Source organism: Hypanus sabinus, chromosome 4, assembly GCF_030144855.1.
Source record: "Hypanus sabinus isolate sHypSab1 chromosome 4, sHypSab1.hap1, whole genome shotgun sequence".
In the NCBI taxonomy this organism is placed as follows: Eukaryota; Metazoa; Chordata; class Chondrichthyes; order Myliobatiformes; family Dasyatidae; genus Hypanus; species Hypanus sabinus.
In genome coordinates, this window is record NC_082709.1 from 150435514 (window position 1) to 150452846 (window position 17333).

A 17333-nucleotide genomic window follows, 5' to 3' on the forward strand; every position below is an offset into this window, starting at 1 on the left:
TAAGTCTATATTCCCAATGGACACCAACTTAGAAATGCCTGCAGACAAAGCCTAGAATACCACTGTAACCAGTTCAGCAATGTCAGTGGAAGCCATCGGGACTGTCAATGGTACTCAAGTCAGAACATAGAATAGTACAGCACAGTACAGCCCCTTCGGCCCACAACATTGTGCCAACACTTAAACACGGCCTCCCATATAACCCCCGACCTTAAATTCCTCCACATACGTGTTAGTGAAATGTTGATTGGCTGTATCAACAGATTGGAACCGTGGATCCATTATTGTGGAGATTCTGGATGAAGAATTGAATAATGTAACCTTTAGTATTTTCACTGACAGGCTGTTTTCATGGCCTGCATTTATTGGCCGTTCTTTATTGTCCTGAGATGGTTGTGCTGAGCGGCTCCCTTGAACCACGAGGCAGCACAGTGTGTGCCATGTATTACAGACCCGGAAAGGGATATAGATTTCCTTTCTCAAAGACACTGGTGAACTCAGAGAGGGAGTAGGTACTGGTGGATTGCATCATTGATTTGCCCCAGTCTGATGGGAACACTACCATTCCTCTGGTGGTTTTGGACTGATTCCCCAAAGCTGCCCACTTCTTTGCTTTCCCCAAGCTCCCACTGGCTCATGAGACAGCCACCCTCATGGGTCAGCACATGCTCAAGCTGCACTGCTTCCCTCTGACCGAGGACCACAAATCATGTCCCATTTCTGGAAGACCTTCTGTTCTCTTGCAGGAGCCACAGACAGCCTGGTTTCTACCTCCAACCTAATGGCCAAACTGACAGAGCTGAAGACAACCCTGCGCTGTCTTGTCTCTTCCAGCCCCACATCCTGGACGTTGGTTTAGGCAGAGATTGCCCACAATAACCTCCAGTTGTCCTCCACTGGCATGTCCCCTTTCGAAAGCCGGAAGTAATTCCAGCCACCACTCTTCCCTGACCAAGCCATTGACATGGTTGGTCCAACTCTACAAGCGCACCTGGAGATGGATCAGGGTTTCTCCGCTGCACACTCAGAAACGTGCTCTGCCAACAAATGAGACCTCTCAAGCCAAAGGAGAAAGTCTGGCTGGAGTCTGGGGATCTTCCCTTAAAAGTCGAGAGCCACAAGTTGGCTCCACATAGGACAGTTGCAGGCAATCAAGTTGGACTCAGATAGATTGCGCCCATCAATATCAATGAAGAATCACCTAGTTTTCCATGTTTCCCAGCTCAAGATGGTGACCACCTCCTCCCTCCCCCCTTCCCACCCCCCGCTTGGTGGATAGGTCCCTGGTCGATTCTGCGTGGCACCTCCTGGTATCTCACTGAGTGTGGGGCAGGGTTCAGTATCTCACATGTTGGGAAGGGATCGGCCCTGAGGAACGTTCTTGGGTTCTAGTCCATGACATCCTGGATAACTCCCTCATTCGAGACATCTGGCAAGCACAGGCCTCTGGCACCTCAGGAGTTGCGCCTACAGAGGGGCGCCCTGTTGTAACCATGTATGCTGCCACGGCCTCTGTGTGACCTCGCGGGGAGGCTGCAGAAGGGTGTCGGCAATCACTCTCGTGAGTTTGCATGTTCCAGCCAATTAGTGTGTCATTGTGGGGATCCTTAATTCCCTTCCTCTCCTTTCAGTCTCATAGAAACTTGACGAAAAGCAGAACAACATCAGCATTCCCTGCTTACTGTAGTCCTGGTTCCAGGAAAGAAGACCACCATTGAGACTGACTCTGTTAAGGAGGGGTAATTAAGCTACTACTGCCGAGCCACTGCACCAGCGTTAGCTTTTAGTTTGAAAGTCCCACTTAACAGCCCTGTTGGCCTAGCATTTATTGCTTTTCCTTTATTTCTGCACAATTCCTGTTAAAAGTCAGTGAACTGTTGTTGGGCTTCAGCATCTTTCTTTCTCTCAGCACTTGGGCCAAACACTTCTCGCTAACAGACCACAATCATTAAGGATGGGCAACATTCCTCCTCCATGATTATCCTCAACACCAGTGCCCCACAAAGCTCCTTACAATGCTCCCCAAATACTCACGACCGTGTCACCAGATTCTGCTCTACCTGTATTACAAGTTTTCAGATGACACAGTCGTGGGTGCCAGATCTCAACAATGACAAGGTGGTGTACAGGAAGGAAATTGCTTAATGGCATAGGGTCAAAACAACAACCCGTCCCTCAATGTCAGAAGGAGGTGGTCATTGACTTCAGAAAGCAGGACACAGAACACGCCACAATGGTGCTAAGGTGAAGATGGTTGAAAACTTCAAGCTCTTAGGTGTAAACTAACCAATAACTTTTATCCTGGTTATTTTAACAGCCAAATAAAAAACAGCAACGCCACTACTTCCTGAGAAAGCTTATTCCCAGTGACTTGTACTATTTTACAGGTGCACCATCGAAAGCATCCTGGCTGGATGCATCAGGCTGTGCTCAAGGCCACAAGAAATTGCAGAGAGTTGGGAATAGAGCTGGGCCCACCACGCAACGCAGCCTCCCCTCCGGTGACCCCATCTACGTTCCCTGCTACCTTGATGTACTAACGACCTGACTGGACAACAGGCAAAAAAACCTTTTCATTGTGATGCCATGTGCCAACAATCCAAACACTGATAAACAGATTGCTGTGTCCCCCACCTCGTGTTTTCCCATACACACAAAAAAAAATAACTTCTTTTCATGCGGTTGCTTTCCGGATGCCATGGCGGGAATAGCTTAATGTCTGAGGGTCCTCCCAGAGGTCAGGATGGCAATGACACGGCAGTAGACACCTTTTCATGCACCACCTGATGGAACGTGCACGCGGCCCACTTTGGTGCACAATTCTGTGAATACATCACCATCTCTCTATGGACAAACTTGCAAAACAAAACATTCCAACAAATCTACGCATACTGCTCACTGTGATACGGATGATGGAAAGCCAATTTCCAGGCAACATTACCTTGTTTAAATTTACCCCTTTCTATCTTGTAGCCACCAGAACTTCACTGACTAGTGCACCATAAACAAATCTGGTTGGTCAGTAGCCTACTATTTCAAATTAGAAACAAAGAAACATAGAAAACCTACAGCACAATACAGGCCCTTCGGCCCACAATGCTGTGCTGAACATGTACTTACTTCGAAATTACCTGATGTTACTCATAGCCCTCTATTTTTCTAAGCTCCATGTACCTATCCAGGAGTCTCTTAAAAGACCCTATCGTATCCACCTCCACCAGCGTTGTAGGCAGCCCATTCCACACACTCACCACTCTCTGTATAAAAAACTTACCCCTGACATCTCCTCTGTACCTACTTCCAAGCACCTTAAAACTGTGCCCTCTTGTGGCAGCCATTTCAGCCCTGGGAAAAAGCCTCTGACTATCCACACGATCAACCTCTCTCATCATCTTATACACCTCACCTCTCATCCATGTGAAATCCATGTGCTTAAAGTAAATACGAGTGAATCTGCAGATGCTGGAAATAAATAAAAACACAAAATGCTGGCAGAACTCAGGCCAGATAGCATCCATGGGGGTCTCCTGATGAAGGGTTTCGGCCTGAAATGTCGTCACTACCTCCTCCCATAGATGCTGTCTGGCCTACTGAGTTCTGCCAGCATTTTGTGTTTTTGCTTAAAGTAAATATTTACTCTTAAAGTAAATATTCTGCATGGTTTATATTTATTGTCAGCAGAGTTCTAAATGCCAAAGAAAAATTGCAAGTGGGCCTTTAGGGATTTTTAAAATGTTTTTTAAACCAAGGATTAAAACCAATATTTCTTTATAAATTGCTTCATTTTAATTAAAAAAAGGTATTCAATTTTTTGTTACTTTAAGTTCCATTATATTCAAACAACTTCATTTCAACAAAAATATATTTTGACCGGTGTTTTCTTAAACAACGATAAACACACTTTTAATTTTATTCCATATAGTTACTTTACTTGCAGAGACTGAAAAAATGCTCTAATAGTGAAATTTGAACACACACCAAAAATAAATAACAAGGAATAAGCAAAACAAGGCAAAGCATTACATGGTATCTATTTCTGTCAGGAGCAATTGGTTGCAGAATTGTTATCCAACCTAGGCCTTCAACATACAACCCATCGAAACCGAGACATGAAGCTTAAGTGAAAGTAAAACAGAGCCGAGCCTCACCTAGCAAGTTATCCATAATCTTTTTCGTAGTCAGCTATGGAAGCACCCATATCCATATCAGATGGATGTAAATTGTTCCTACCTTTAATTCCCAGGAAGAGCAAGTTTTCTGCTACTTTGAATCTGTTCTGTTTTCTTTTATTTCATGGTTAAGAATAGCATAAATCGTCAGCATTGCTCTTTTCGACTGTGCGAGACACCCAAAATGTAAATGGATCCAAACACACACGCTGTCCCCTAACTAAACTGTTTAGGGTTCATGTAATACAAAAAGTACAAAAAATAACTATCAGGGATTAACTCTCTGTTCAAACTCCACAGTGTTCACCTTTGTGTTGCAGAGACATTGACTGCCAGAATTATGCTGAGCCCGTGCCATCAAGGGAAGTAATCCCATCCTTTTGACGTTACAAAAATACCAATGTGATTACTGATTATTGTGAATCTTTGCTGTCCTGTCATGTGGTCTGTGAAATGATTAGCACTTTTAACTGTCACAGTATTTCTTTTTTGTGTTCTTTTCTCACAAATTATTTTAAAAGAAGACATTTTAATGTCCCTCATGCAATGAACTCTCTACAAGTTTTGCATTCTCTGCCTTAATCAAGAGGCCAAGATAATCCTGTTTGTGGATATTTTAAAGTTGTAAAGAGTCACTTCAGTTCCAAATTTGAGCATGAATTGGTGATATGATTTACTTCCACCCCAACCCATCTGTCCACCCTCTCCCACTCACTTGCACAGCAAATCACCAAACTTAAATGTCAAAAAAGTGTATGAGTGCATGTAATACAAGGGCAAATGTTTCTACACAATTGCCTCTCTTGTCATGCCTCACTCCGAATAGTCACTAAAACAATCTTTGGCAGAGTACCAAACAAACTAGCCATTGTCCGTACAGAGCTGTGTGTCATGTACATGTGATGCTAACTTTTTAAAATTTGACAAATGAGAACCAGACTATGAAAGGATTACAAATAGCTTCATTCATATCTTGAAAGTCATTTGAATTTTACCCGGTGCATACTCATTCATAAGCAGAAAGATATATGGAACGTGATCAAGGTTTTACTCACTTACAAAGATCTCAGAACAGGGAAGCTAACTTTATGAAGGTTCTATTAAGCTTGCATTCTATACTTCAAGCAGAAGGAGATTATATGGTATATATATATAGTGAAAATAAAGCAAAGAGAGCACTGTTGGTAGACAGGAATGATGAAACAAAAACTTTTCTCCCCCCAGATTTGGGCATTGCTGGAACAATGGGCACATATCTCTGTTTTTAGAAAAATTTAGTAAATTGAGAGACAAGGCAGTTTCTCTGACATGGGACCTCCCCTTGTAAACCTCCCAACCTAAAGAGCTTCACCCTAATTTTATCCCCTTCCTCCAATCCCTTTCTACTGGTAATGTATTTTTTGATTGAGATACCCTTTGAGCCATACCGTCCAGAAATCCCCTGATTTAATCCTAGCTTAATCAAATTATTGATCATTATAGATTGTCTCTCCTGCTCCCTCCACTGTCCCTTCCCCCTTTCCCAACCATGATTCCCCTCACCCTGCCCCCTTCCCACTCTCAGTCCACAACAGACATCCATATCAGAATCAGATTTATCATCACTCACCTGTCATGAAATTTGTGGGGTATTTTTGGAGCAATACAGTGTAATACATAAAATTACTACAATGCTGTGCTAAAGTCTTAGACAGCCTGGTTATATAAACATGTAACACCTTGGTTAAGATTTTATTGCTAATACTGTAGGATATTTCATTTAATAGTTTTCTGTAGAAGCAGTGTGTTCTGCTGGTAGTGTTTGGGTTGCTGTTAAAGATAAGGGGTTGTGCTGTTCAGCTTAGGAATGTTGGATCAGCCATTAGGATGGTGGAATTGGGATAAGGTTCTAGAGGAAGCTGGGCAGAGGTTTTGTGATGGACACTAAAGTGGTTGAGGCCCTTTCGGTTGGAAATTGAGAGAGATGAAGATCGGTGGTGGGATTCAATCCAACCAGGATGCATATTTGATGGAGCCCAAGGTGGAAAGTTCTATTGGTGAATAGGATTGGCACCATGAGAATGTGGAACCCTCTGGATTTTGGAAGATCTGAGTTCCAACTTTGTGCACTTTTGACTGTTTTGAATATAATGTGCTCTTTCTTTTCTTTTTTCTTTAACAACTCTTTGATTAAGTTGACATTCATAAATACACCTTTCTTATAATTACATGATCTGTTATTTCTTGTTGATGGGTGATTGCAGTGGCAGGCATTTATACAGTATTTGCTCAGAACATGGTGCGGGTGATTGAAACATCCCAACTCTCTTGCCGAAGGATCTCGGCCCAATCGTTGACTGTACGCTTTTCTATTGATGCCCCCTGGCCTGCTGAGTTCCTCCAGCACTTTGTGTGTGTTTCCCAGCTCTCCTAGCCTGGCTTGACCCCAGTCATATTGACTCTAGGTGTACGGAGTTTGAGAAAGGAGGTTTGCTCACTGCTGTGTCCATTGGCTTGTTAGCAAGGGGCAAACCAGCCATATTTCTAGAAACACTCAGTAAAAACGGGTTTCATACGGTAATGTACACTTAAAGGTTCTGTAAGGCTTATTGCAATTGCACCAGTTCCAGCTAAGTCCTGTTCGTTCTAGGACCACTAACTAGCAAACACTGTTCCTCTGTTTCCAGTTGCAACTTCTTGCTGTTACCTTCTCTTCATGGTAAATATAATTGGGCAGATCATTGATTTTTTTTTAAATTTAAGTAAAGCATGCCCTTAACAATGAGAGTTCATTCCACACAAAGACCTCACTGGGTAATCTGCCCATTAAAGGAATTCTGAACCAATTTTCCTGAATGGACCAGCTTTAAAAAAAATGGAAGTCTCATAAGTACTTTTTTGTTCAAAATAATTTGTCTTTTCAATCAGGAAAAATAATAAACTTATAAAACATGTTATTCTTTCAAAACTTAGAAGTTGCAGAGATAGGATTTTATTTCTTTGTTGATTTGAGATGTATCTTCCAACAAACCTGAAAACCACCCAGGTTTCCATGCAAATTTTGTTGGTGGCTAAGACTTCAGGCTTGATTTAGTCTCTTTTTATCTGTTGAAATTGTGGAAAAGAATAATAAACAGCACCATTAAATGTAACTTCCAGGTTTAGATTATATCACAGATCAGTGGATTTCCTCAAAGATGCAAAGTTATTTTGTACTGCATCAAGCACCTACAGAGATTTCTAAACCTTTTAAATTTGGTTTCAAGATATAAAACAATTTAGCTTTTATCTAGTGTTCTCACTGATATTGAACACTATATTCTCATTGGTATTACATCACAAAAACTTAGAATCATTGAACCGTACTGCGTGCAAATAAGACCTTTCACCCACCAAAGCCATGACAACCAACAAGAACCTATTTACGCTAGGCCTGAATTAGTCCTCTTTTATTCTTACATTCACTGATCTGCATACTTACGATTTACGATGACCAGTTAACCAGCCAGCCTCCGTGTATTTGGTAAACAAGAGGAAGTTTATGCAGCCTGTGGTCACTAGCACCATTTCAGGGGGAACATGAAAAAAGAAAAGAAAGAGCACATTATAATCAAAACAGTCAAAAGTGCACAAAGTTGGAACTCAGATCTTCCAAAATCCAGAGGGTTCCACATTCTCATGGTGCCAACTCCTATTCACCAATATAACTTTCCACCTTGGGCTCCATCAAATATGCATCCTGGTTGGATTGAATCCCACCACCGATCTTCATCTCTCTCAATTTCCAACCGAAAGGGCCTCAACCACTTTAGTGTCCATCACAAAACCTCTGCCCAGCTTCCTCTAGAACCTTATCCCAATTCCACCATCCTAGTGGCTGATCCAACATTCCTAAGCTGAACAGCACAACCCCTTATCTTTAACAGCAACCCAAACACTACCAGCAGAACACACTGCTTCTACAGAAAACTATTAAATGAAATATCCTACAGCATTAGCAATAAAATCTTAACCAGGGTGTTACATGTTTATATAGCCAGGCTGTCTAAGATTTTAGCACAGCATTGTAGTAATTTTATGTATTACACTGTATTGCTCCAAAAATACCCCACAAATTTCATGACAGGTGAGTGATGATAAATCTGATTCTGATATGGATGCCTGTTGTGGACTGAGAGTGGGAAGGGGGCAGGGTGAGGGGAATCATGGTTGGGAAAGGGGGAAGGGACAGTGGACGGAGCAGGAGAGACAATCTATAATGATCAATAAACAGATTGTTTGGAATCAAATGACCTTGCCTGGTGTCTCAGGCTGGGTGTGTTTGCACCCACACCACATCCCACCCTTGGCACTCCTTCTTTGCCACCTGTCCCCACACCCCTTCCACGGTGCCCTCCCTTTCCATTCCCACCATCTATTGCTCCCACCAGAGTTACAAACTCACTCTCTGCTCCAGGTTGACAAATTAAAGGACTATGCTAAAATCTTCAGCACCCAGACTATAGAAATGTACCTGAGACACTTACACAGTGTGCTCAGAAATGAGATTTGAAGGTGAGCAGTCGGACGAAGACTGCAGGTTGATTCCCAGCTCCTCATCTGGCTCACAGAATTGGACAACTGGTCTAGAAACAATCAGCTTCATCCCGCTCCTCACTCCTCCTACACTCCACCATGGTCCCACCGTAAAATCTGGATTATGTTGTGGCGCTAATTATCCATCACCCATTGGCACTGAACACTAATGCTGACTGCCAGCCTTCCAACGATGCCACTATTCAACATCATGAAGTTGTGGAGGTGGGAGCTTCAGTGATTCAGAAGCAGTCAGGCCGAATTATCAACTTTTAATCGTAATGTCTGGTGAAGCTGCAGTTGGGATGAAGGAGCTGAGAGTGATTATATGCAGCAGTGAACGTTATTGGGGAGAGTGTTCAAATCTTAGTTCTTACATTGTGGCCAGGGTACCCTCAACAGTTCATTATACTATCAGGAGGCTTAGCTATTTAGCAATAGATGAATTTGGGAAACCGATGTAAACCAGAAGAGAGAGTTTTCAAGGTAGTAAATCACAGTCACCATGACCATTGGTCTATCCACATTCATTCCATTACACACGCACACGATTCTACTGATGCTTTCTGGTTTAAGATGGTGCTGGTGAATGGAGTGAAGCCCATTGACGATTTACTGGGAGCAAACAAAACAAATAATACAACTAAATAGTTTACCAATAACTTTTTTTGTAAAATTTATGGTAAACAATCACTGCAAACAATGAAGAGTGAAGGAAAGGAGCGAGGAGAGGTCGCGGCATGTTCAGGGCATAATTGGGGTGAGGTCAAGGCATATTTGAGGCTAAGTCAGGGTGAGCAGAGCGGAGCAAACTTGGAGCAGAGGAGAGGCAGATTAGAGGCCTGTCCACCTAAGCCAGGAGTGTGATTTGATCAATTTCAGCACCAGGCCAGCTATGGACCAAAATATAGCTGCACAGTCCAGGCCCAGGTCATATCAATGCAACAAGGCCCGCGTCCTAATGTGAGGAACGACCCGACATCTTGACAATTTAAACAATGGGCCAGGTGGATTGAAAAGGCAGGGTGTTGGGACAAGAGGTGAGGGTCAGGCCAGTTCTGCTTGCTGCACCGTGATGTTGACTTGGCTCCACACCAAACTGAAGATGAGGCGGTGGTCTGCTCCAGCTGCTCCGGGCTCCATGACGCTTACTTGGCTCTGAGCTGAACCGAGGCTCAGTCTGTGATCTGCTCCCGACTCCGTGTCTGAGGACTCCGCGACATTTATTTTGCTCTGCACTGAACCGAGGCTCAGTCTGTGATCTGCTCCCGGCTCCGTGTCTGAGGACTCCGCGACATTTATTTTGCTCTGAGCTGAACCGAGGCTGAAGCGGTGGCCTGCTCTCGGCTTTGTGTCTATGGACTCCCTTTTGTTTTCAATGTTATTTGGTTACTTTTATTGTTTGTATGATTTGTTTTTTTCCCCTTCTCTGCTCATTGGGTGTTTGACAGCCTTTTCTTTGGTTTGTGTCTGGCTGTAAGGAGATGAATCTCAAGGCTATATAATTTAAACACAGAAGCATAGAAAAACTAAAGCACAATTCAGGCCCTTCGGCCCACAATGCTGTACCAAACATGTGCCTACTTTAGAAATTACCTAGGGTTACCCATAGCCCTCTATTTTTCATTTTTTTGAATGTATGCATACACTGGTAATATTCGTCCTTTGAACTTCAAAATTTGAAATTCAGAGTAATGCAGAAGAATAGAGGAACTCGGTAGGTCAGGCAGCATCTAAGGAGAAGAATTAATAGCTGAAGCTTCGAGCTGAAACCCTTCATCAGGATTGAAAAGGAAGGGGGAAGAAGCCAGAATAAAAAGGTGAGTTGAGGAGAAGGAGTACAAGCCTGCAGGTGTTAGGTGAAGCCAGATGTGGAGAAAGGTAGGTGGGTGAAGGAGGGGGGGGAACGAAGTGAGAATCCAGGAGGTAATAGGTGGAAGAGGTAAAGTGCTAAAGAAGAAAAAACATTTGATAAGACTCCTTTCCAGTTTTGATGAAGGGTCTCAGCCAGAAATGTCAAAAGTTAATTCCTCTCCTCGGATGCTGCCTGACCAGCATTTTGAGTGTGTTACATTAATTCCATTGTTAGAAATTTCTGACAAACAGAAATTACTCAACTTCATTCCAGTTACAGCAAGCAGTTTTTTTTTAATCAGTAATAAACAGATGCTCTGTGTAAATTGGCTATTTCCCAAAAGGAAATAAAACTAGTAGTTCTATTAAACAAAATAATTCATTAGCAAAAACCCTTTAAGTAGTTCTACAAATGAGAGAGCAGTGCTACACTTAATACCATTCTGTTGCAGGAGAGAAAGGAGAGAACAGATTATGTGGAAGTTTTGCTGACGTCCCTCAACCTAGAATACAGTAGGAGACCACATAATGTGGTAGATCTTCTGAATCCCAGAGAGGAGAGAGAGGCTGGTTGCGAAGATGAAGAACCAGGTCACATTAAGTACATTAATGGCTTAGACTGTGCACAATGACAACTTAATGTGAGAAAGTGACCAATCTGCAACTGGGGGAGAATTTGCTGGGTCTGGTCTCCACCCTCAGAATCAATGAACCAGGTCACAAAGACGATGAAAACCCAGGAGGGACTGGATGCACATCAGTGTAAAGAATATGCTGAAATGGTTAATCCATTGGTTTAAAAAGACAAAAAACAATTTACTTTAAAGCATATACCCTTTGACCTCTTAATTCTTCTAACATTTGCTGAGTGTGTGCAAACAGGGACATTGCTCTTTTACATTTAAAAGTGAGATTTGTGTAGATAAAAACATTGTCTGACATTTCCATTGCTAACATGAGTACAGATTGGTTCCTGCTCTGCTTGCCATTCATCTCGAATTTCTATTCCATTTTACAGTTGAGCTTAATACTTCCTTCAAATTGATTCCCTGATGAAATGATCAGTATTTGAACATGAGGGAAAGAAAAAAAAAACAAAGTAAAAACCTGCTTAAAAAAACAAATACCGGGACTGAATCACAACTCCTTTCTACTGTTTGTTTTTGGAATCAGCAGTAACAAGTATGAGTGATATCCAAAAATAATACAGCAGATCTTATCTATAATTTCTTTTGGAAAAATGCCAAAAAGATCTTCTAAGGAGCAGAGGATGTTTATGTACGTAGTTTTTCTAAGAACAAGGGAGCTGTAAACTATGTGTATTTGAAACGTAAGCACAGCACAGCATGGGAAAGACTGATGAAAATTCAGACTATATTACTATGCTCAGTTTCCTGTGTGCACACTTCAGAAAGGGATTTTTTTTTAAAAAGCTGATGGATTCACTTTCTTTTTCTGATATTAACATCCACAGCAGACCAATTGCAAAACTGCCTGGAGAAGATTGCTTACATCATTCAGTATATTGAGCTTTTGACAATGTGAGTGTGTGAGTTCACCCTCAAGCATTTTTACTCCCACCTCTTCTGCATTTCGGATGAATATATTAAAACAAAGAAAGAAAAATATTGTAGATTGTACGGAGAATTTAAACTCTGTTATTTCAATTGGGCCTCCTATAAGGTGACACAATATTCTTAAAACCAAACTACAGATTTGTGCTTAACTTCACAGCAGTTTTATTTGATCAGACGTTCACTGTACAAATGGGAATTCTGTTTTAACAGCAGTGAAAGCAATTTCAAAAAAATCACTTATACTTTGATAACGTACTGTATGTATAACACTAAAAGAATTAGCCCATTTTAGATGTGGAACTATCTAAGAGCCACTTCAAAATTATGACAGGTCAGTGAAAATTAACATTTCCTTTTCACATTCATTTATTTCGCCTATTTTTCTTTCTTTTCTCTCCCATTTGTACTGTTGGTCTGACCTTCTGTAATGAGCCTAGAAATGTTATATTCAGTAATGTTGTCATAATGCTACAGGTATTAGTCAGGTGTAATTAACCATGAGTGCAATTCAGAACTGACAGATTTAATCCACACACATATGCCTCTACTGAAAGCTTCACTTGGGGTAGAGGAATATATGAGCTCCTGAAAAGGAAATCAAAATGTTCAAAGGACTGAACATTTCTCTAGCTTGGCATTCCACTCCAGTAATGCAATCTGGTTCACTTAAAGGTCTGTGACCCAGAAATTCTTTCGCTCAGAACAAAGTTTTTGTGTACCAAGTGAAGGAATTTTATCAACGTGTCATGCCTACAGATATTTGGATTTGCTCAAATGCATCAGGTGGCAGATTATACTGTGTATGACTTAGTATCATGTCCTGTGATTTATTTCATCATATATAACTGCAATTGGTACTGGACTTCACAATGCTATGAAATCTGTCCAGTTTTACCGAGAAAGGACTTCTAGGTCTTTTCACAAGAGTTAATCTTGAACACTTGGACTTCCTTCTACTACCCTATCATTGTGTTTCAAACAGTCTTTTCACATGAGGCAACACTTCACCTGCAAATTTGCTGGGGTTGTCTATTGTGTCCGGTGCTTCTGATGCAGCGTTCTCGACATTGGTGAGACCCATTGTAAATATGGGGACCAGTTCGTCGAGCACCTCCACACCATTTGCCAAAAGCAGGACTCCCTGATGGCCAAGCCTTTTAATTCCCATTCCAACGTGTTGGTCCATGGCCTCCTCTTGTGCCAAGATGAGGCCACCCTCGGTGTGGCATGAATATTGATTTCTCCTTCTGGTAAATAAATTTCACCCACCTCCCTCAGTTCCCCACTCAGACCTTTTACTGCTTATTACTTCCTTTTGGGTTTCCTTCCCGTTCCCTTTCTCACATTGTCCACTCTCCTCTCCAATCAAATTCCTTCTTCTCCAGCCATTGACTTTTCCCACCCACTTGATTTCACCTATCACTTTGCAGCTAGCCTCTTTCCCCTCCCCCCAACTTTTTATTCTGGCACCTTTGTCCCTTCCTTCTCAGTCCTGAAGAAAGGTCTCAGCCTGAAATGTCCACTGAATATTGGTTTCCATAGATGCTGCCTGACCTGCTAAGTTCCTCTAGCATCTTGAGTGTGTGTTGCTTTGGATTTCCAGCATCTGCAGGATTTCCTGTGTTTGTGATTATGTATCATGACTGGGTAGGAAATTAGTTTAATGTTTATATAATTATGAATCGGGGGGATACAATAAAGCAGGAGGTCCTTTCTGGTGTAGACTGGATGGAGATCACATAATGATCCATGTTTCTGATACACAATTTCAGGAAACCATTAGTCATGTTCACAAAATTGCCCATAGCTTTGAGTTTCTTTCTGTAAATTGACAGTGTTTGCAGTATTGTCATAGAGCCAGGATTTAGTTGGTTCAGGATGACAGATGAAATATATCAGGAACACTGAATTGCAATAGAGAAAAAAAAGAGTCATACACAGTTTATCAACAGATAGAGATTCTAACTTGAAGTTTGTCCAGCTAAAATGTGAGTTTCTGGGCTCAGTGTCTCTCGCTGTCTGCTGCTCTCTGCTCAAAGTTGAAAGGATGAAAGCTTCTTTTTGGAAGCTTCAATAAAGACTGAATTATGGCAGAAACTCTGATAATGTGGCATGTCAAACTTCCCACTTTGGTTCACTTTGATTTTCACTGCCACAGGCAGAGCAGTTAGTCTCATCAGATCTACAGCAGAGTACTGGAGTCATGATACAGTTAGATAGCAGGCAAGCAGTCCTTCCAACATTACTCATCCAAGTCAATAAAGTTGCCACCTAAGCTAGTCCCATTTTCCCAAATTTGGTCCATATCCCTCTAAATGCGTGATTTTCCAAATGCCTTTTAAATGTTATTGCACTCTCCTCAACAACTTCCTCTGGCAGCTCATCCCATATACTGTACATACCATCCTGTGTGGAGAAAGTTGCCTCTCATGTTCTTATTAAATCCTTCTCCTCTCTCTTTCCAGTCACCTTCTGGCTGGATGTGTCTACAGTAGGTGACAGTGCCAGACACCACTTAATTTGAAAATCTTGTTTCCAGATTTGAGGTCTCAACTTGAAACGTCAATTGTTCATTTCCCTCCATTGGCGCCAAGTCCCTCCAGCATTTTGTGTGTTACTCTGGATATCCAATATCTTCAGTCTCCCTTATGTTTCCAGCTATCTGTTCCTTCTCCATTAGCTTCTGCTGGTCAATGGACATAGTCTTCTTCAGAGCCTCTCCTCCTTTATTCAATAAGACTGGATGCCCAACAAGACCATTAAGATGTGATTTTTTTTTCTCAAACTCATTCTTCAACTTTCCATAGAACTTGTAACAATATCTGCAGCCCAGTCTAAGATGGCGGCTCGACACAGCTTGCAGCGGCCACTTCGGAGCTGATTATCTGTTATTAGTGAAGTGGGGTGCCGTGTGCAATCATAATCATTTGAAAACGGATGTGGGATCACGGAGGAACATTGGGAAATCTCCAAGAAGACCTTCTTCATTGCTGCTGCTGCTGTGAGGTCCAGGTCTCTGCTGGGAAGAACAGGCCCCCAGTCCTCGGGGTTGCGTTGCCGATGGCCGTTGGCGGGGCCGTCTTAATACACTTGGCAGAGGATGGTGCTCAGAGAAGCTGTGCTGGAGGGGATGGTCGTTGGCTGAGAGGTTTGACGGACTCGGAGTCCGCTGCGGTCAGGTCGCTTTCGGTGTGTGCTGCGTCTGTGAGGCTGGGTTCGACGGAGCTTTCGTTGTGTGCTGCGTCTGCGAGGCTGAGTTGGGCGGCACCATGGAAATCCATAGCGGGGGTATTCCCTTCTGCCACCAGTGTGGGATGGCGAGTCTGTCGGGACCCTGGGGACTTGTGGAAACTGTGTCGTGATTTCTTTTGAACTTACAGTCCTTTAACATCTTTGGACTATTTTTACTGTGCCCATGGTCTGTTTATTTTATAAATTATGCTATTGTTTGCACTGTTGTAACTATATGTTGTAACTATGTGGTTTTGTGCAGGTCTTCTAGCTTTAGTTTTTGGTCTTGTTTGTCTGGTGGATTTGGAGCTCCAGGGAACATGTTAAGACAGTAGCGCGATATTAATACGCAGCAGCCTCTCCGGATTCTGGATTGGGGATTGTCCAAATGTTATGTGGATTTTCTGGTGTAGTCCGTTTTGTCATATGCTTTTGTGATATCATTCTGGAGGAATGTTGTCTGATTTTTTAACTGCATTGCATTGTGGTTTCTAATTGACAAATAAACTGAATCTGAATCTGAACTGAATTGTGGCCCACTGCGAGTCGCAGGCTCAACACCGTTAACAGTCGACACTATTTCCTGCACGGGGAACACTCAGCCTCTGCGGTAGCTTGTCGAGCTCAAAGTTGTTAATTACCAGGATCTGTAATTCCCCAGTGGGTGGTCACAACCAATCTAGACATTCTCCCTTGAAGTCTCATTATTCAAAGTGAATGGATTCAGTTCTTCCTATTCTAATTCACTCCACAGGTGGCCAACAGGAGCATAGAAAGTTATAAACAATCTATTGGTGAAGAAATACTAAAATGAATAAGAGAATTCTGCATGATGGCACCAGCGTTTTGCCTCTGTATACCCAAGAGGTACAGGGGACCATTAGCTACCCATTGGCTGGTACTGTTGAGTTTTTCATTAGACGCTAACAGTGTGCAGGCCCCGACAAGTGACAATGTAATTAGTGTGGTGTAAATGGGACAGAGAAACCCAGACTGTAGTGGTACTACAAATTACTCACAACGTCTCATTTATACACATTTTAGTGAGACATTTTAGAGTTGGCAGTTGCTTAGTGATGGTCTAAATTAGAGAAAATAAAATTAGAACCACACAAACATTGTGCAAAACCAATTAGAATCAAGACACATGTACTTCTAATTTACAGTGGCTTCCTGCTTCGGTCTTACACTCCAACAGTCTATCCCAGAACCTTAGTCAAATTGGTCAGCACTGCCAGTTAGATGTGCTGGTAGCCAACTACATAATCTTTCCCGGCTGCCCCAGTACAATTTTTATCAGGTAAGAAAGCTCCAAAAATCAGTTTGCAGCCTGTACAATAACTGCCAGATCAATCAGTGAAGGAAAAATATTCTGGAATCAGTTAAGGACCAACTGGAGACAAAAGAGACTGCAGATGCTGGAATCTGGAATGAAAAAAAAACAAATTACTGGAGGAACACAGTGGGTTGAGTGCAACTGTAGGGGGGTGATGTAGGGTGGAAGAGGGGGCAGATGGTGGGAAGGAACTAACATTGCTATTAATTGAATCAGGAATAGGAGCCAACTGTTATATTAGAATGAGTATTTTAATCTGCTTATCATCACATTTCTGTATTTCTGCCATCTCACTGATTTTTGGCAAGTTATTTTATATTGTGGCATTTAAATAAAGCCCAATTTTGCTTTAGATAGTTAACTTTTAGTACAGGGGAGCTTCGGGCGTTGCTCAGGGAGTTGAGAATGTATGGAATGTGGAGAACAAATTTTGATTTAATTTCCTGTGTATGTGTGTGTGCTGTGAAAATCGTCCAATACTGGATTCCAATAATAAAACTTGCGGTGAATCACATGCTCTTAATAAGTTTATATAAATAAGAATAAGTTTTTAAAATAATTACGATAACTGCAGGGATTCACAAAGATCACAGGTTCTAATGCACGTTGCAT

The 17333-nt window shown here is 42.1% G+C and overlaps 1 protein-coding gene across 8 annotated transcripts in view; it reads right to left on the reverse strand.

Moving 5' to 3' along the window:
* Positions 1 to 17333, reverse strand: part of hao2 (hydroxyacid oxidase 2 (long chain)) — a 137176-nt gene that overhangs the window by 34763 nt on the left and 85080 nt on the right. For 4 of the 8 annotated variants that reach the window (XM_059968392.1, XM_059968389.1, XM_059968393.1 and 1 more), the window contains exon 2: positions 7630 to 7705. The exons of 1 other annotated variant lie outside the window; for it this stretch is intronic. The gene's annotated coding sequence lies outside the window, so the exon portion shown is untranslated. 3 more of the 8 variants (XM_059968387.1, XM_059968385.1, XM_059968394.1) reach the window with 2 other exon arrangements.